Source organism: Coregonus lavaretus, assembly GCF_964263955.1.
Source record: "Coregonus lavaretus genome assembly, chromosome: 14".
Classification (NCBI taxonomy): Eukaryota; Metazoa; Chordata; class Actinopteri; order Salmoniformes; family Salmonidae; genus Coregonus; species Coregonus lavaretus.
Genome location: NC_140001.1, coordinates 41,315,092 through 41,336,784, shown reverse-complemented (window position 1 = coordinate 41,336,784; position 21,693 = coordinate 41,315,092). Strand labels below are relative to the sequence as shown.

Genomic DNA, 21,693 nt, shown 5'->3' with positions numbered 1-21,693 from the left:
GCCAACTATCATTCAATTGGAAAGCAGATCTTGTAGACAGGTAAAAACTTTATGGCAACTATATTTTCCTTCCTTCTTCCTCTTCTTGAACATCCATTTAAAGTCCAAGTTTCAAAGGTCAATTTGAATGACCAGAATGTAAATGAATGCATCCTAGTTTCATAATGAGTGTGTTATAAAAAAGTGTGTGAATCAGCCATGACCTGCAACTGTAGTCTCGCCCTTTGTGAATCAGTGAAACTTTGTCATTTGGTATGTCCCAAATGGCACCCTATTCTCTATATAGTGCACTACTTTTGACTTTTGCCCTATGGATGCTGGTCAAGAATAGGGTGCCATATGAGAAACAGCCCAGGTTCCCTGCCCTGTTTGCTTGCTCCCCTCCCTACCCCGGGGCATGCTACTGACTTCCTTGTAGAGCAGGGTTGTGACTCACTCACTGCTGTTCCCAAAGCATGGAGCCTTCACTACCTGTTGCAATCCTGAGGGAGACTTGTGCTCAGGTGGAATACCTTACCAGGAACCTATAACTGACGATAGGATTCTCTTCTTGTTTATGTTTTAAGTGTTGGAGGGAAAACCTGTAAGTAAAAATGTTTTAGTATATATTTAACAATGATTTAAATACATATTTAAATGCAAGATATATTTAAGGAAGTCCTTCTAGCTTGCATGTGGTTGATTATTACATATGAAAGACTGGGATGCTCTTTTTAAAATGATGTGTTGTGTTATTTCCCCCCCTTCATAAAGGCTACCACACCAGTGAGTCCAGTTATTACATTGTAGGCCTACATGAAATGTTGAAAATAACATTTCTTAAATTCCCAGAGTAATTTAGTTATTTTCTTTATTGCACTCAGTCTTGTCGAGGTTATTGGTTAAATAGGCTATCTGGGTGTCACGGTTTCGGCCGAGGCTGCTCCTTGTATTTAGCCGTGTTGGCTTGTTCTTTTGTTGTCTTCACTAAAGACGTTAGTACGAAGCCTCTGTGTGTCCTGCGCTTGATTCCACACCACATCTACACTCAACCTTGACACTGGGTTTTGAAAAACAACAGAGGCAATATAAACTACAATGGCTCTATATCAATAATTTAAAAGTGCAAAAATTGATGTACCAAAATTTACCAGATTGTTTCTTTAAAATTGCAGTGTATACAATTATTCTGCTTCCCACTTGTCTTAACTTTTTCTTTATATTAAACTTCCTATCACAGGAGGAGGATGTTGTACAAAGAGTTTTTGCGGTTGTGGGATGAGGCGGTGAAGGCAGTGGATGCCAGAGACTGGCAGGGAGCCCTGTCTAAACTCAACCAGATCACAGAACCTACCTCCCGGACTCTGTTTCTGACTGCCTCTGCTTACCTTGCCCTGGGGCAGCTGGAGCCTGCCATCCAGGTCAGTCTGGAGGAGAGTGATTTATCATTATCTGGAGTGTGTGCGTGTGTCATATTTATCTGTCACCCTGTGTTGTCAAGGCTCTAGACCAGACAATAGCAAAGGATGAGCGACTTGCAGTTGGCTTTTTCCAAAGAGCTGGAGCATTCATGCTGGCTAGCAGGTAAGAGATCACTGTACAACATTATGGTTCCTCTTCTGTCTACTAATGTTCTCTTTTATTAAAGTAAAGAACAGGTTGAATCTTTACGGTTTATTGTACGGTATTGGTTAACCTATGAAGGCAAATAACTGTTTATTCATTATTTGGATTACAAGAGACATTTAGCCGACAGCCATTATATCTGACATCTCCTTGCTGCTGTGTGTTGTGCGTGCATGCGTGCGTGCGTGCGTGGGTGTGGGTATGTGTGCAGGCTGGAGGAGGCTCTGAATGACTGTATCTCGGCTCAGAAACACATGAGAGGCAACATGGTCATTGATTACAAACAGCTGGGGCTATGCTACAAGCTCTACAGTTGGCAGGTACAACAGACTTACACCATTCTCTTAGAGGTGTACACTTGTATCATACTATCACCATGGTCCTATAGGTAGACTTGTATCATACTAACACCATGGTCCTATAGGTAGACTTGTATCATACTAACACCATGGTCCTATAGGTGGCCTTGTATCATACTAACACCGTGATAATAATAATATGCCATTTAGCAGACGCTTTTATCCAAAGCGACTTACAGTCATGTGCGCATACATTTTTACGTATGGGTGGTCCCGGGGATCGAACCCACTACCCTGGCGTTACAAGCGCCATGCTCTACCAATTGAGCTACAGTGGACTTGTATCATACTAACACTGTGATCCTATAGGTGGACTTGTACCTTATAGGTGTAGACTTATACCACAGTCTTATAGGTGTACATGGAATTACATACAGTATTAGAACTCTAATTGAATAGGATCTCTGTGTAGGTGGACTTTTTACCTTATAGGTGTGCACCATGTACCAGTAGTGGAGTACAGTACGATTAAACAAGATTCAAAATATATCTATGACAATCCAAATGTATAGTGTCAGATATAATTGTCCAGATATTTGAATTAAGTTTGCATCCCAAATGCCACCCTATTCTCTTTAAAAGTCACACATTTTGGTCATGGGACTTGTTATAGTAGGGCTCTTGTCAAAATAAGTGCACTATATTGGAAATAGGTTGCACACCGCCAAATGCATGACTGAGAATATCCCCAGTTCCATTATGTCAACACTTCCATTCAGACGCCAGATACACCACCTGGTAGGGATCTTTGACAAAGCCTCATTGAAAGAAACGGGAAACTTTTCTGAGGTTACGCAATATTAAATACCTCTCATAATGAAGATAAGATATATTACACATTCCTACCGTCTGAGGTTATGCAATATTAAATACCTCTCATAATGAAGATAAGACATATTACACATTCCTACCTGTGTTTGTCTCAGTCTGGACTACCGACTACGTGTCTGTCTGTCAGGCGAAGGCATTCTGGACATAGGAATTTATTTCCCCAAATCTATCAGCTAGAACAAATGTGGTTATTGCTTTTGATTTATTAACCACATTTGTGAGACCTTTATTGATTCAAGTTGAATTACGTATTGGCTGTAGGACTCAGACAAATCTATATCTTTCTGTTCAGAGATGAGGGGTCACAAAAGTTTTCAATTGCAGCATAATTTAGCCAGGCTCTCTCGTGGCCTGTTGTTGAGTATTACTTGTCTGTGTGAGCATATGGAGAGTGTTATTATGGCACCCTTTTCCTTCTATACTGCTCTTCTTTTGACCAGTACACATAGGGCTCTGGTTAAAAGTAATGCACTAAATAGAGAATTGGGTGAACTATATAAGGTGCCAGTTGTGACAGTTTCTCTATGGTTGTCCAGGTCTTGTATAACGCAGCAGCTGTCCACTCTAGACTGGACCAGTTGGACAAAGCCCGGGACATCCTGATCTCAGCCTCCCAGGAGAAAGGAAGAGGGGGGCGAGGAGGGAACATGGAAGTGGCTTTAGACATTATCTCTGTAAGTACACTATCAGAAATATTATTCACTTAAGACATCGGAATCTCCCCACATAGGGCCAGAGGTTGTTTCTCACTGATCAAGTCACATGGCCAGGAAAAACTCCTGGCTATATCCCCACATAACACTTTGACATTGGCATGGAGGTGTGTGGTGTCCTGTCCTACATGGCTACATATCTATCTCTCTCTCACTCTCACTCTCACTCTCACTCTCACTCTTACTCTTACTCTCACTCTCACTCTCACTCTCTCTTTGTGTGTGTGTGTGCGCGTGCGTGTGTGTCCATCCCCAGAGGGGAGAGGTGCTCCCTGTCCTCCTGGTGCCAGAGGGGGAGGTGTTCCGCCCCAGGAAACAGAACGTAGAACAGCTGGGACAGAGAGACTTCCTGGGCAAACCAAAGGTACAGTAACACCACACCACTCTCTGTCTCTGTGTGTGGGTGGGTGTCTGTGTGTGTCTGGATCTGTGTGTGTGTGTCAATTGAATCAGATTTAATCACAGATTGGCCTTTCCTGTGCTTTCAGGTCATCTCCTCTATGATTCCCAATGATGACTTTGGTGGATTTGAACCTCTCAGGATTCAGGTAAGACTCAGCACTGTTAGAATAGCATTGCAATTACACAGAACCATGTGTGCATCCCAAATTACACCCTATTTCAGCGGTGGGCAACAGGTGTTTTTTTTTTTTTACCCCCATAATATTTTAGAAAAAATGACTGTAAAATTACCAGTAATTCAGCAGAAAATTACTTTATTTTAGGAAATATTTTCCCAAGCATTCCCACAAATAAAATATGAGACATACTGTACGTGTCTCAATGTAATCAAGGTATGAAATCTTTGGGCTTTTTTGTGGTCAATTTGCAGTGTACAAATTTCTGCCCCCCCCTCCCCGACCATTCGCTCCGACAAAAATCCTCCCACGGCTGAATCTAGTTGCCTACCCAAAGCAGTGCACTAAAAATGGAATAGGGTACCATTTGGGGGACAGTCCAAAGCCCATGCCTTCTGTCTCTCCCTCTGACTGTGACTCTGTCCTCCGAACAGAAACCTGGATACTACGAGCCCAAGGTGGATAGAGTGGAGTAAGTTACATTATTCACACTGACATCTAATTATGTTCCCAAAATGAATGTCATTGGAGCAGAAAAATGGTTAGGGACATCATAGGAAAAGCTCAGAGCTGATAATTAAATCCAAAGAAGATGTTCATTGTTAATATGGTGGGTTGAGTGACATGGTGTCTTTTCTAGATAATACATGTCCAAAAGTAAAATTGTGTGTGTTTATTTAGGGTTTTTCACTCCCTGCACCACAAGTGAGAAAAGCATGGTAGTGTGCATGTTTACCCTTTACTTCTAATGGTGTATTTGCCTCCCCATAGGGATTCTCGCTACATGCGTCTGCGTACCCCCTACATATCACAGGGCCCTGGTCAGCTGACGGTGCCAGGGGGAGCCATGGTGTTTCTCTTCAGTGATGTGGAAAGAGATGGACTGGCCACGGTCATACACGATGGACAGGTGAAAGACACCTTTAACTAGTGGCCGCTACTCCATAGTTGAAGCTAACAATGATGCTTGAACTACAAAGCACATAAGAACAATGCAATACTTCCATATTCCACACGAGACTCTGCTGCCCACAAGAGCTGTCTGGCAATCGATAGCCTACTAGCCTATCTATAGCTATATACAGTATTTAGCTGGAAGTCTATTCATATTACACATTCGAACTCAGACTCCACGCTGTCGGGGCTATCCATCCCATCACTCGTAGGCTTACCAGTGTTCACAGAATGGGGTTCGCTCTCATGAGCGCCGCTGGGTCTCTGGCAGTCATCAGCTTGGTTTTCTGGGAGAGTAGGAGGGACTCTCACTAGAGGAACTGTCACTATTCTTGAGGGGAGGAAGAAGAGGAGGAGCAAGGCCACTGTCATTGCCGGGCCAGGGCAGTGAGGTCTCTGTCGGGACTGGGAGGCTGCTAGTGCTAGCTGCTGCATAAGTAGGCCTACTAGCTTCCACCTGCGATGGTGTTTCGTCATTCGAGGATGAGGTGGTAGCTTTGCTGATTGTTATCTTTGGTAATTTGGCACGAGCTTGATCAGATAAAGCTTTTTTTACAGCGTTTTTGTGCACCACTTGGTCTTTCTTGCCTTTTGTTTATCCATCTTGAACAACGCACTCACTCACCATCCGAGTCCGACCTGATTCACCTAACTTTCTGGATACTTGATAGCCAATTAGGTGAGGAGGCTGAGGAGGCCGCTGCCGAGAAATAGGCTAATTGGATGCATGACAACTACACTGCTCAAAAAAATAAAGGGAACACTTAAACAACACAATGTAACTCCAAGTCAATCACACTTCTGTGAAATCAAACTGTCCACTTAGGAAGCAACACTGATTGACAATACATTTCACATGCTGTTGTGCAAATGGAATAGACAACAGGTGGAAATTATAGGCAATTAGCAAGACACCCCCAATAAAGAAGTGGTTCTGCAGGTGGTGACCACAGACCACTTCTCAGTTCCTATGCTTCCTGGCTGATGTTTTGGTCACTTTTGAATGCTGGCGGTGCTTTCACTCTAGTGGTAGCATGAGACGGAGTCTACAACCCACACAAGTGGCTCAGGTAGTGCAGCTCATCCAGGATGGCACATCAATGCGAGCTGTGGCAAGAAGGTTTGCTGTGTCTGTCAGCGTAGTGTCCAGAGCATGGAGGCGCTACCAGGAGACAGGCCAGTACATCAGGAGACGTGGAGGAGGCCGTAGGAGGGCAACAACCCAGCAGCAGGACCGCTACCTCCGCCTTTGTGCAAGGAGGAGCACTGCCAGAGCCCTGCAAAATGACCTCCAGCAAGCCACAAATGTGCATGTGTCAGCTCAAACGGTCAGAAACAGTCTCCATGAGGGTGGTATGAGGGCCCGACATCCACAGGTGGGGGTTGTGCTTACAGCCCTACACCGTGCAGGACGTTTGGCATTTGCCAGAGAACACCAAGATCGCCACTGGCGCCCTGTGCTCTTCACAGATGAAAGCAGGTTCACACTGAGCACATGTGACAGACGTGACAGAGTCTGGAGACGCCGTGGAGAATGTTCTGCTGCCTGCAACATCCTCCAGCATGACCGGTTTGGCGGTGGGTCAGTCATGGTGTGGGGTGGCATTTCTTTGGGGGGCCGCACAGCCCTCCATGTGCTTGCCAGAGGTAGCCTGACTGCCATTAGGTACCGAGATGAGATCCTCAGACCCCTTGTGAGACCATATGCTGGTGCGGTTGGCCCTGGGTTCCTCCTAATGCAAGACAATGCTAGACCTCATGTGGCTGGAGTGTGTCAGCAGTTCCTGCAAGAGGAAGGCATTGATGCTATGGACTGGCCCGCCCGTTCCCCAGACCTGAATCCAATTGAGCACATCTGGGACATCATGTCTCGCTCCATCCACCAACGCCACGTTGCACCACAGACTGTCCAGGAGTTGGCGGATGCTTTAGTCCAGGTCTGGGAGGAGATCCCTCAGGAGACCATCCGCCACCTCATCAGGAGCATGCCCAGGCGTTGTAGGGAGGTCATACAGGCACGTGGAGGCCACACACACTACTGAGCCTAATTTTGACTTGTTTTAAGGACATTACATCAAAGTTGGATCAGCCTGTAGTGTGGTTTTCCACTTTAATTTTGAGGGTGACTCCAAATCCAGACCTCCATGGGTTGATAAATTTGATTTCCATTGATAATTGTTGTGTGATTTTGTTGTCAGCACATTCAACTATGTAAAGAAAAAAGTATTTAATAAAATTATTTAATTCATTCAGATCTAGGATGTGTTGTTTAAGTGTTCCCTTTAAAAAAAAAAAGTGTTTCCCATTTTTTTGAGCAGTGTATATTGTCTGTCTGCCTCACCTACTACCATGTAGACTGGACAACACAAACGCTTCACTTGCTACATGTGGAAATTAAAAAGAAAGGTTACTGTCAAAATTGTTTAATAAAAAATAACTAACAAATTATATAACGGGGACTGCGGGGGTTTCCACTACGCCAGTGCACCTACTCCTTTTATTGTGGCCTGTCTTCTTTCTGTATGATTGTGCATCTATGCCTTTCAATATTTCATTACCACTCATCTTTCATCTCTTTCGTCCTTTAGAAAGGACTTGTCCCCATGACACTGCTAGACCCAGTGGATGTCAAGAAGTCCAAAGGCAGAAAAAATAATAAAGTAAGACTTTTTGTTTCTATTATTTCAGCCCATTTAATGTTTTACTAAGACAATGTATGTTATAGAGCTGAACTAAATGTGCCATTACATTTAGGGGCAGCTTCATTTACAGTTTTTTATCTGGGCTCTTTAATCTCTCAATTTTCATTTGCTGAACAGAGCTTTATCTTCACTGTATCACATTGTACCAAAGTTGCACCTGCTTAACGCTTCTAGATGTAGAGGACAGACAGGCTTGTTGAATTCCCTTGGATTTTAACAATGAGGGAGAGAGGTGTCATAAAAGGACTAGCAATCATTAGCCCAGCCTCTCTGGATAGTTAACTGCTGTAATGGAAAGCACAGAGAGAGATCTGTTACCTTGACTACCCTGTTCTGATGTGCCCTCCACAGAGTATTCCCAGTGGGATCCCCCTCCCACCGGACCTCAGGCCGCCCACTCGCCCACAGGGTAGACTCACCTCATTTAACCCCTCTGGCAGAGGACAGGACAAGGGGATGGAGCCAGGCCAGCATTCATCTAAACTAAAGCACCTTTTGTTGTTTATTTAATGATATCAGTCGTTATTCTGGCATGACCATGTACAGTACTACCGGTATAAATGTGATAATTTTAAGTAGTCATGAAAACCTCTTCACTGAGTGTTCAGCCTTTTTAATGTTGTACTGTAATTCATCTGCAGAGAGCCCAGTTAGAGAGGCATCACTACCATCCTATGCCACCCACCCACCAAACACCTCCACCCCGCTACCGAAGTACACATCCACAGTAGACAGCCCCACTGAACTGGTGAGTAAAGGGCCTGACTTAATCAGTGTTTGTCTCTGAGTTTGTAACTGTTAATCACCAGCGGAAATAATACATTTAAAGGTAAAATGAAGATGTAATTTATTCCTCTAAAGATAGCAGGTCAATCTGTCCTCAAGGTGTACTGTGGTATAAGTACGTATCTCACAGGGAAACTAGAATGTGTATCAGCGTGATTCAAAGAAGGATCAAGGTTTCAACGTTTATTTGCCATGTGCACAGGATACAAGAGGTGTAAAACAGTACAGGGAAATTCTTACCTTGAAAGCTATTTCCCAACAATGCAGTGATAATAATAATAATATAGATAATTATAGAAATAGAATAAAAATAAACGCACAAGAACTCAATGTGAGTTAAAGAGCATGAGAATGCAAGTATATACAGGTCAGTGCCAGTACCTTATTCAATGGGCAGGGGTACTGGAGTAATCAGTTGACACCCACAAAATATGTTATACTGTACTTCCTTCCAGCTGGGTTTACATACTGTATGGTATACTGATGGAGTTGTGGATAAATAAATAAATAATTGTATGACTCATAAAGTGGTATAACGAGTAGAATGCTGATGATGTGCCCTGATTAAGTCAATAGAAAGCCTAGGGGAGGGAGATGTAGTCAGTTTTCAGATTTTGTGCCTCAGCATGTCAGTGACCTGAATTTTTTCATAAGAAGAAATTACCTCTTAAAATCTCCCTGATGCCTGTGCCAAAATGTAATGGACTTCTCGTGTGACGGCTGTTATACTTTCCCATAAGATGCCTGACTGACTGGCTATGGAAAAGATAGGTTTCAGTGAGAGTGTTTCTGTCCATGCAATGTAGCCAATCCAGTTATACAATTTTCTGTCAGGAGAGAACAATTTTCTGAAAGTTTCCTTATGATCATTCACTCATGTTTGTTTCCTAAACAATCACGTAGAAAGAGCTTTTTGTAGAAATACAGTGAGGGAAAAAAGTATTTGATCCCCTGCTAATTTTGTACATTTGCCCACTAACAAAGAAATGATCAGTTTATCATTTTAATGGTAGGTTTATTTGAACAGTGAGAGACAGAATAACAACAAAAAAATCCAGAAAAACGCATGTCAAAAATGTTATAAATTGATTTGCATTTTAATGAGGGAAATAAGTATTTGACCCCCTCTCAATCAGAAAGATTTCTGGCTCCCAGGTGTCTTTTATACAGGTAACGAGCTGAGATTAGGAGCACACTCTTAAAGGGAGTGCTCCTAATCTCAGCTTGTTACCTGTATAAAAGACACCTGTCCACAGAAGCAATCAATCAATCAGATTCCAAACTCTCCACCATGGCCAAGACCAAAGAGCTCTCCAAGGATGTCAGGGACAAGATTGCAGACCTACACAAGGCTGGAATGGGCTACAAGACCATCGCCAAGCAGCTTGGTGAGAAGGTGACAACAGTTGGTGCGATTATTCGCAAATGGCAGAAACACAAAAGAACTGTCAATCTCCCTCGGCCTGGGGCTCCATGCAAGATCTCACCTCGTGGAGTTGCAACGATCATGAGAACGGTGAGGAATAAGCCCAGAACTACACGGGAGGATCTAGTCAATGATCTCAAGGCAGCTGGGACCATAGTCACCAAGAAAACAATTGGTAACACACTGCGCCGTGAAGGACTGAAATCAGCCCCCCGCAAGGTCCCCCTGCTCAAGAAAGCACATATACAGGGCCGTCTGATGTTTGCCAATGAACATCTGAATGATTTGGAGGAGAACTGGATGAAAGTGTTGTGGTCAGATGAGACCAAAATTGAGCTCTTTGTCATCAACTCAACTCGCCGTGTTTGGAGGAGGAGGAATGCTGCCTATGACCCCAAGAACGCCATCACCACCGTCAAACATGGAGGTGGAAACATTATGCTTTGGCGGTGTTTTTCTGCTAAGGGGACAGGACAACTTCACCGCATCAAAGGGACGATGGACGGGGCCATGTACAGTCAAATCTTGGGTGAGAACCTCCTTCCCTCAGCCAGGGCATTGAAAATGGGTCGTGGATGGGTATTCCAGCATGACAATGACCCAAAACACACGGCCAAGGCAACAAAGGAGTGGCTCAAGAAGAAGCACATTAAGGTCCTGGAGTAGCCTAGCCAGTCTCCAGACCTTAATTCCATAGAAAATCAGTGGAGGGAGCTGAAGGTTCGAGTTGCCAAACGTCAGCCTCGAAACCTTAATGACTTGGAGAAGATCTGCAAAGAAGAGTGGAACAAAATCCCTCCTGAGATGTGTGCAAACCTGGTGGCAAACTACAAGAAACGTCTGACATCTGTGATTGCCAACAAGGGATTTGCCACCAAGTACTAAGTCATGTTTTGCAGAGGGGTCAAATACTTATTTCCCTCATTAAAATGCAAATCAATTTATAACATTTTTGACATGCGTTTTTCTGGATTTTTTTGTTGTTATTCTGTCCCTCACTGTTCAAATAAACCTACCATTAAAATGATAGACTGATCATGTCTTTGTCAGTGGGCAAACGTACAAAATCAGCAGGGGATCAAATACTTTTTTCCCTCACTGTATGTTTTGTTTTTCATGCAGTCATGTAGAAAGTGCATATACTTCCCATGCCAAGTTTGTTTCTAAGAGAGAATTGCCATGTTTTCTCACAGGATCCCATTTCACCCCAGGGAGAAGAGGCTGGGTCTGTGGTGGTAAAGGTGCATTACAGATACACCGTGGCTCTGAGTGTCCCTTTAGGCACACCGTACGATGAACTACAGGAGAGAATTGCACACAAATTGGGGCAGCCAGCCTCACACTTGCGCCTCAGGTAACTGCAGACCTGCCAACCCATTTCTGTCACCTTGAATTTTAATTGCTGCTACCGCACTAAAAATATCACCACTCACCCTCATGCGTGTCCACTTTATCCCCTTTCTCCTTCTCCCCTCCTCACTCTATCCCCCTCTCTCTCTTCCTCTCCGCCACTCTCTCCCCCTCTCTTCCTTTCTCCCATTCCCTCTCCCCTGTTCCCTCCTCCTCTCCTCCTCTTCCACTCCTTCTCTCCACCCCAGACACAGGCAGCATGGCTCCCAGGCGCTGAAGCCTCTGGATGGGGAGGAGGGGCTCAGGGCCCTGCTGGCGGAGGTAGAGGCAGGCAGAACCACACTGTGGTGCCAGGTAAGATCCACAGGGCTCAGGCAAAAAGTAGTGCAGTATATAGGGAATAGGGTGCCATTTGGGACAAAGACCTATAGTGTATGTCTCTGGAATCATCAATAGTACAATATACTGTATGTAGCACAGGCCCATTTTGAACTGAAATGCCTCAATGAAATGTGTGGCTCATTTCTGAGTAAAAGCTAACCTGTATGTTCCTCTGATCTCTCTGTGTCAGACTGAGGACCCCCTGGCCAACCGTACCATTCTCTACCAGATGGTGGCACTGTATGACTATGCAGCAGAGGGCCCAGAGGACTTGGAGTTCAGTGAGGGAGACACTATTGACATTCTTAGTGAAGGTAATGGAGCATGAGAAATTATGAAGTCTTGTGCTTTTTAAGTGCACAGTAAGTATGTAACCTCCTGTTTTGACAAATGACTCTATATCCCCCCCCCCTCCCTCTCCCCCGTCTGTCTACCAGTCAACGAGGAGTGGCTGGAGGGACACTGTGCTGGTTACATTGGCATCTTCCCCAGCTGTTTTGCCTACCGGGAAGGAGAGACCCCCACAACCAGGGATACAACTTTCACTGGGGACGGGGGGGTCATGTCCCCCCCACATTCTGAAATTGCATTTTTGTCCCCCCCAGTTTTATCATTGCAATGTGATACAAAAAGAGGCAACGGTGTGCTTTAGGACCATGCCTCCGAGCGGTGGGGTAGGCTGTTTGGAGTGTTCAGCCAGCTGGATTTAGGACTGCTTGGATACCACAGAGCGGGCTGACAGGCTGTGTGAAGGCAAAGCTTCTGGAAGGCTGGCTGGACCAGCATGGGAGAGTTGAGCATAGTTCAGTGTGTATGTGTTGCGCTCTTTCACAGAGTTGTAAAAGCAAGTAGAGCACAAACTGGCTACTCTTTAGGTGACTGAAGTAGCTGACAAGGTAACTGCTGTTTAACTTAACAGAAAAAAACGGAACTAGTGTTTATTCGCAGTGCTGAGCTAGTATTGTAACTGACATGTACCGTTAGCTAATGTTTCATTCCCTCCCCTCTCGACTGAGGTGAATGAATTAGCTACGCTAGCTAGTAGCTACCACAGCCAGGTCAGCTCTAGCCTCTAGCTATCTGTCAGATAGCGATATGAGGTGGCTATTATTACTAACAGCATTTTTTTTTTTTTGTAGATCAGCTTTAATATTTCGGATAGATTGTAACTTCCATCAATGTAATTGTCTGCATCACTTCCAATCCACTATATGTTTTTTTTCTCTCGCCTATATATATATATATATATATATATATATATACACATACATACACACACACACACACATACATACATACATACATACATACATACATACATACATACATACATACATACAGTGGGGGAAAAAAGTATTTAGTCAGCCACCAATTGTGCAAGTTCTCCCACTTAAAAAGATGAGAGAGGCCTGTAATTTTCATCAAAGGTTCATCAAAAATATACATTTTATGGACACAGTCAAATTCTACAATAATTCTATTTTGTTTGTTTTTACTCCTAAACTTCCTCCGATCATTTTCATGATGTCCACCTGGTTTGCTTCTATATGCCATATTTTTCTAACTGTGCTCTTTCACAAAAGCTCTCAACCTATAACCTATATACTTATTATGGACACAGTATGCTTTACATTAGTTATCTTGTTGTTATTAGTTGTTGTTATTAGTCCCATCCTTCAGCTCCATTCAACACCTCCCATCTATCTCTTAACGCCATCCATATTGGATTTCTATTTGCCATATCTTTTTCAACTGTACTGTGATGTTTTACAAAAGTTCTGAACCTTTCTATTCTCATTGTTTCTACAGATAGCAAATTGAAAATAAACATTTTTGCTAAAAGTATTATTATATTATTAATCGATTGACTATGACTTTTCAGATCACCCAGTAGTGCTATTTGCAGGGTTAGCTCCAGGTAAACATTGCAATCCTTGAGCTATTTCTGGACCTGTGTCCAAAAACAAGCTACAAATGGACCAAAACAAATGATCTAATGATTCTAACAGCAGTTGTTTGTATGGAAATGTTTTGTAGCCTTTGTTTTGTCCTGTTTCAACAGAAGTAAATTAACTTGGTTAGCTTTCGCCAGCTGATGTACCGTTAGAGAGAGAGAGCTGGCCAAAAGTTGGCTAATGTTAGCTATTATTTTTGCCTCAATCACACTAGACCTGAGTCAAAGGATGAAACCATCAGCCAAATGATTGAAAATTGATATTCTGACGTTTTTTTCAGTGCAATGTGAGTTTTTATTAGTCAGTATGGCAATGTAATGTTATTGATTTGTCAATTTCCCTAGCTAATGCCCTACTTTTCACACTGACACAGTAATAAACAGCTCTAACATTACAGGTTTCACTGTCATGGTGCACAGTAGAGCGAACTGATTTCTTAATCCCGCTCCCGCCCGCACCCCGCCCACATCCGCCCGCACCCCGCCCGCACCGGCTGGCTTTCTGTCTGACTCCCACCTGCTACTGCAAGAACTTGTCCCAAACCCAACCACAGTCCCTCAATGTTATTTTAGGCAAATGTGATGCAGCTCACTTGCCAGCCATGGTCCCAGAAATGTTGCGCCCTGTATGCAATATCAAATGCGCACAAATAATTTAAGAAATTACCAGAGATTCTCACATGGCCCTAATATTAGGCTATCTGTATTACTGGGCTATATCATCCAATATGCTAGAGGTAGTTTGAAGAGAGCAGAGTAGGAGACACTTGCACTTTCTCTTGAGCTATTTGTATAGCCTACCTTTTAGGAGTGGGAAGATTTTCAGAAGGAGACATATGGTTGATCAATATTTAGGCCTATTTCAATATAGTAAAGCATTTAGGAAGGACATTTCCTTGGAAAGATAACTGCCCCGTGCTTCTCTGCCCATACATAGGCTATAGCCTATAATATAATATGCCATTTAGCAGACGCTTTTATCCAAAGCGACTTACAGTCATGAGTGCATACATTTTTACTTATGGGTGGTCCCGGGGATCGAACCCACTACCCTGGCGTTACAAGCGCCATGCTCTACCAATTGAGCTACAGAGGACCACTCTACTCTATTTAATTGAGACCACACGCGCACCTGATCTCACAGGTATGGCTCCTGAACTTGAAGCAGCAAGAATGATGACAGCGACACTTCCTACATTTTGCATATGCCTATATGATATAGCTTACCTTTTAGGAGGCAGAGACAAATAAATGGGTAATCAATACTTATTGAAAATGAAAAGGTGCAACGCTCGCTTAACATAGTAGCCTAACCTATGTGCGCCTTGTGTGCCTTTTAGTTTTCCTCAATGATGATTACATTTTTTTATTGCACTTTGACTCACGTTGGTTGAGCGCCCTCCACTTTCCATTATCAATAGCCTATTTATTTACAGACACTGTAGTAAACTACAGTCTAATCCTATATAAGTCAATTTCACATTTAAGTTAACTACCACTTGATCCTCCGCCCATCTATGCAGCCTACTCTATTTGAAGAGACCACACATACTAGGCGCAATTGCACTCTCACGCCCAACTAGGAGAGGTAGGCTACTGAAGTTGAAGCAGCAAATTCTGAGTGTGAATAATGCGAAAAATATGTGCTTTTAATACAATAGGTAGGCTAACACATATAAAGCTGAAAGAGGACCTTTTCCAAATAATCTGTGGGACAACAAAAATATTTTCATCCAAAGTCGTCTGTCTGACTGTCCGCAGCATGAAAAATGCCGACCGTGCCGCAATGACCTCTGTCGGGACCCGCAGGCATTTTCCCAATGACACAAAACATGTGAGGAAGACCCGGTAGAAGCTATTGATGATGATGATGAATGGATACAGATATGTTTGAATGCCCAGTCATGTTCATATCATCTCAGACATAAATTACTGCAGTTTAAGACCATCCATAGAACGTACTATAGGCCAGTGAAACTGGAAAAAAAAGAAATGTCATTCCTCTGCTGGAGGTGTAAAACACAAAAGGGGACATATTTGCATATGTTATGGTCTTGTGAAGGCTGGCTGAATTCAGGCAAAGAGTATGTCCTTTTATCTCAGCATGTCTACAGATTCTCCCTTCTCCCTGTTTTTGTTTGCTTGGCAATGTTGATACTGGAGACTTACAGTGGGGAAAAAAAGTATTTAGTCAGCCACCAATTGTGCAAGTTCTCCCACTTAAAAAGATGAGAGAGGCCTGTAATTTTCATCATAGGTACACGTCAACTATGACAGACAAAATGAGAAAAAATAATCCAGAAAATCACATTGTAGGTTTTTTAATGAATGTATTTGCAAATTATGGTGGAAAATAAGTATTTGGTCAGTAAAAAAAAGTTTCTCAATACTTTGTTATATACCCTTTGTTGGCAATGACACAGGTCAAACGTTTTCTGTAAGTCTTCACAAGGTTTTCACACACTGTTGCTGGTATTTTGGCCCATTCCTCCATGCAGATCTCCTCTAGAGCAGGGATGTTTTGGGGCTGTCGCTGGGCAACACGGACTTTCAACTCCCTCCAAAGATTTTCTATGGGGTTGAGATCTGGAGACTGGCTAGGCCACTCCAGGACCTTGAAATGCTTCTTACGAAGCCACTCCTTCGTTGCCCGGGCGGTGTGTTTGGGATCATTGTCATGCTGAAAGACCCAGCCACGTTTCATCTTCAATGCCCTTGCTGATGGAAGGAGGTTTTCACTCAAAATCTCACGATACATGGCCCCATTCATTCTTTCCTTTACACGGATCAGTCGTCCTGGTCCCTTTGCAGAAAAACAGCCCCAAAGCATGATGTTTCCACCCCCATGCTTCACAGTAGGTATGGTGTTCTTTGGATGCAACTCAGCATTCTTTGTCCTCCAAACACGACGAGTTGAGTTTTTACCAGAAAGTTCTATTTTGGTTTCATCTGACCATATGACATTCTCCCAATCCTCTTCTGGATCATCCAAATGCACTCTAACAAACTTCAGACGGGCCTGGACATGTACTGGCTTAAGCAGGGGGACACGTCTGCACTGCAGGATTTGAGTCCCTGGCGGCGTAGTGTGTTACTGATGGTAGGCTTTGTTACTTTGGTCCCAGCTCTCTGCAGGTCATTCACTAGGTCCCCCCGTGTGGTTCTGGGATTTTTGCTCACCGTTCTTGTGATCATTTTGACCCCACGGGGTGAGATCTTGCGTGGAGCCCCAGATTGAGGGAGATTATCAGTTGGCTTGTATGTCTTCCATTTCCTAATAATTGCTCCCACAGTTGATTTCTTCAAACCAAGCTGCTTACCTATTGCAGATTCAGTCTTCCCAGCCTGGTGCAGGTCTACACTTTTGTTTCTGGTGTCATTTGACAGCTCTTTGGTCTTGGCCATAGTGGAGTTTGGAGTGTGACTGTTTGAGGTTGTGGACAGGTGTCTTTTATACTGATAACAAGTTCAAACAGGTGCCATTAATACAGGTAACGAGTGGAGGACAGAGGAGCCTCTTAAAGAAGAAGTTACAGGTCTGTGAGAGCCAGAAATCTTGCTTGTTTGTAGGTGACCAAATACTTATTTTCCACCATAATCTGCAAATAAATTCATTAAAAATGATTGTGATTTTCTGGATAATTTTTTTTCTCAATTTGTCTGTCATAGTTGACGTGTACCTATGATGAAAATTACAGGCCTCTCTCATCTTTTTAAGTGGGAGAACTTGCACAATTGGTGGCTGACTAAATACTTTTTTCCCCCACTGTAAGTGGCTCGGGGAACAAAACCTCAACATTTTGGGTCCATGGTCAGGAAACTCCCCAGACCTTAATCCCATTGAGAACTTGTGGTCGATCCTCAAGAGGCGGGTGGACAAACAAAAACCCACAAATTCTGACAAACTCCAAGCATTGATTATGCAAGAATGGGCTGCCATCAGTCAGGATGTGGCCCAGAAGTTATTTGACAGCATGCCAGGGCGGATTGCAGAGGTCTTGAAAAAGAAGGGTCAACACTGCAAATATTGACTCTTTGCATAAACTTAATGTAATTGTCAATAAAAGCCTTTGACACTTATGGAATGCTTGTAATTATACTTCAGTATACCATAGTAACATCTGACAAAAATATCTCATAACACTGAAGCAGCGAACTTTGTGAAGACCAAACTTTTGACCATGACTGTAGAGAGTATAGGGATATTGCTATCCTTTTCGGCACCAACGACGTTAGGATGAAACAGTCAGAGGTCACCAAGAGCAACATAGCTTCAGTGTGTAAATTAGCTAGAAAGATGTGTTGGCATCAAGTAATTGTCTCTGGCCCCCTCCCAGTTAGGGCAAGTGATGAGTTGTACAGCAGAGTCTCACAACTCAATCGCTGGTTGAAAACTGTTTTCTGCCCCTCCCAAAAGATAGAATTAGTAGATAATTGGCCCTCTTTCTGGGACTCACCCACAAACAGGACCAAGCCTGGCCTGCTGAGGAGTGACGGACTCCATCCTAGCTGGAGGGATGCTCTCATCTTATCTACCAACATAGACAGGGCTCTAACTCCTCTAGCTCCACAATGAGGGTGCAGGCCAGGCAGCAGGCTGTAAGCCAGCTTGCCAGCTTAGTGGAGTCTGCCACAAGCACAGTCAGTGTAGTCAGCTCAGCTATCCCCATTGAGACCGTGTCTGTGCCTCGATCTAGGTTGAGCAAAACTAAACATGGCGGTGTTCGCCTTAGCAATCTCACTGGAATAAATGACTGCGTTTTCATCTTTTGAGCTTCTAGTCATGAAATCTATGCAGCCTACTCAATCACTTTTTATAGCAACTGTTTACAGGCCTCCTGGGTCATATACAGAGTTCCTCACTGAAAAATGTATGCACTCACTATAACTGTAAGTCGCTCTGGATGAGAGCGTCTTCTAAATGACTAAATTGTAATTGTAAAATGTTCCCTGAATTCCTAATTCGGACCTTGTAGTCATGGCAGATAATATTCTAATTTTTGGTGACTTTAATATTCACATGGAAAAGTCCACAGATCCACTCCAAAAGGCTTTCGGAGCCATCATCGACTCAGTGGGTTTTGTCCAACATGTCTCCAGACCTACTCATTGCCACAGTCATACCCTGGATCTAGTTTTGTCCCGTGGAATAAATATTGTGGATCTAAATGTTATTCCTCATAACCCTGGACTATCAGACCACCATCTTATTACGTTTGCAATCGCAACAAATAATCTGCTCAGACCCCAACCAAGGACCATCAAAAGCTGTGCTATAAATTCTCGGACAACCCAAAGATTCCTAGAGGCCCTTCCAGACTCCCTCCAACTACTCAAGGACGTCGGAGTACAAATATCAGTTAACGACCTAACTGAGGATCTAAATTTAACTTTGCGTAATACCCTAGATAGAGTCGCACCCCTAAAAACAAAAAACATTTGTCACAAGAAACTAGCTCCCTGGTATACAGAAAATACCCGAGCCCTGAAGCAAGCCTCCAGAAAATTGGAACGGAAAGTCTTCCTACTAGCTTGGAAAGAAAGTACAGTGCAATATCGAAGAGCCCTCACTGCTGCTCGATCATCCTATTTTTCCAACCTAATTGAGGAGAATAAGAACAATCCTAAATTTATATTTGATACTCTCGCAAAGCTAACTAAAAAGCAGCATTCTCCAAGAGAGGATGCCTTTCACTTCAGCAGTGATGAATTCATGAACTTCTTCAACGAAAAGATCATGATCATTAGAAAGCAAATTACAGACTCCTCTTTGAATGTGTGTATTTCTCCAAAGCTCAGCTTTCCTGAGTCTGCACAAAACTGCCAGGACCTAGGATCAATGGAGACACTCAAATTTGTTTATCCTACAGTGCCTTGCAAAAGTATTCATCCCCCTTGGCGTTTTTCCTATTTTGTTGCATTACAACCTGTAATTTAAATGGATTTGTATTTGTATTTCATGTAATGGACATACACAAAATAGTCCAAATTGGTGAAGTGAAATGAAAATTTCAAAAAATTCTAAGAAATAAATAATGGAAAAGTGGTGCGAGCATATATGTTCACCCCCTTTGCTATGAAGTCCCTAAATAAGATCTGGTGCAACCAATTACCTTCAGAAGTCACATAATTAGTTAAATAAAGTCCACCTGTGTGCAATCAAAGTGTCACATGATCTGTCACATGATCTCAGTATATATACACCTGTTCTGAAAGGCCCCAAGAGTCTGCAACACCACTAAGCAAGGGGCAACACCAAGCAAGCGTCACCATGAAGACAAAGGAGCTCTCCAAACAGGTCAGGGACAAAGTTGTGGAGAAGTACAGATCAGGGTTGGGTTATAAAAAAATATCCAAAACTTTGAACATCCCACGGAGCACCATTTAATCCATTATTAAAAAATGGAAAGAAAATGGCACCACAACAAACCTGCCAAGAGAGGGCCGCCCAGCAAAACTCATGGACCAGCCAAGGATGGCTTTAATCAGAAAGGCAACAAAGAGACCAAAGATAACCCTGAAGGAGCTGCAAAGCTCCACAGCGGAGATTGGAGTATCTGTCCATAGGACCAATTTAAACCGTACACTCCACAGAGCTGGGCTTTACGGAAGAGTGGCCAGAAAAAAGCCATTGCTTAAAGAAAAATTAGTTAGTTATGCAACATGCAAAAATTAATAGTTATGCAAGTTTAATGTTTTTTTGTCTTATTTCTTGTTTGTTTCACCCAAAAAAATATTTTGCATCTTCAAAGTGGTAGGCATGTTGTGTAAATCAAATGATACAAACCCCCCAAAAAATCAGGTTGAAATGCAACAAAATAGGAAAAATGCCAAGGGGGGTGAATACTTATCGCAAGCCACTGTATATCTCTTGACACATTCATGAAAATAGTAATGGCCTCTAAACCTTCAAGCTGCATACTGGACCCTATTCCAACTAAACTACTGAAATAGCTACTTCCTGTGCTTGGCCCTCCTATTTTGAACATAATAAATGGTTCCCTATCCACTGGATGTGTACCAAACTCACTAAAAGTGGCAGTAATAAAGCCTCTCTTGAAAATGAAATGTTAAAAACTATCGGCCTATATCTAATCTCCCATTCCTCTCAACATTTTTAGGAAAAGCTGTTGTGCAGCACCTCACTGCCTTCCTGAAGACAAACAATTTATACGAAACGCTTCAGTCTGGTTTTAGACCCCATCATAGCACTGAGACTGCACTCGTGAAGGTGGTAAATGACCTTTTAATGGCGTCAGACCAAGGCTCTGCATCTGTCCTCGTGCTCCTAGACCTTAGCGCTGCTTTTGACACCATCGAGCACCACATTCTTTTGGAGAGATTGGAAACCTTAATTGGTCTACACGGACAAGTTCTTACCTGGTTCAGATCTTATCTGTCGGAAGATATCAGTTAGTCTCTGTGGATGGTTTGTCTTCTGACAAATCAATTGTAAGTTTTGGTGTTCCTCGAGGTTTTGTTTTAGGACCACTATTGTTTTCACTATATATTTTACCTCTTGGCGATGTCATTCGGAAACACACTTAACTTTCATTGCTATGCGTATGACACACAGCTCTACATTTCGATGAAACATGGTGAAGCCCCAAAATTGCCTACCCTGGAAGCATGTGTTTCAGACATAAGGAAGTGGATGGCAGCAGATTTTGTACTTTTAAACTCGGACAAAACAGAGATGCTAGTTCTAGGTCCCAAGAAACAAAGAGATCTTCTGTTGGATCTGACAATTAATGTTAATGGTTGTACAGTCGTATAAAAAAACTGTGAAGGACGTCAGCGTTACTCTTGACCCTGATCTCTCTTTTGACGAACATATCAAGAATATTTCAAGGATAGCTTTTTCCATCTTCGTAACATTGCAAAAATCCGAAACATTTTGTCCAAAAAATGATGCAGAAAAACTAATCCATGCTTTTGTCAGTTCTAGATTAGACTACTGGATTGCTCTACTCTCCAGCTATTCGGATGAAACACTAAATACACTTCAGTTAGTGCTAAACAAGGCTGCTAGAATCTTCACTAGAACCCAAACA

General features: G+C 43.0%; 1 pseudogene across 1 annotated transcript; it reads left to right on the top strand.

Annotated features, from left to right (window-relative positions):
- The first annotated feature begins 473 nt into the window (after nucleotides 1-473).
- On the top strand, nucleotides 474-12,267 carry LOC311141333 (neutrophil cytosol factor 2-like; annotated as a pseudogene). Its single transcript has 16 exons — nucleotides 474-583; nucleotides 1,220-1,400; nucleotides 1,481-1,563; nucleotides 1,817-1,925; nucleotides 3,332-3,469; nucleotides 3,765-3,872; nucleotides 3,997-4,056; nucleotides 4,521-4,558; nucleotides 4,858-4,996; nucleotides 7,629-7,700; nucleotides 8,094-8,151; nucleotides 8,351-8,490; nucleotides 11,148-11,308; nucleotides 11,553-11,658; nucleotides 11,876-11,999; nucleotides 12,123-12,267. The product of its transcript is annotated as a neutrophil cytosol factor 2-like (transcript).
- Nucleotides 12,268-21,693: the final 9,426 nt, after the last annotated feature.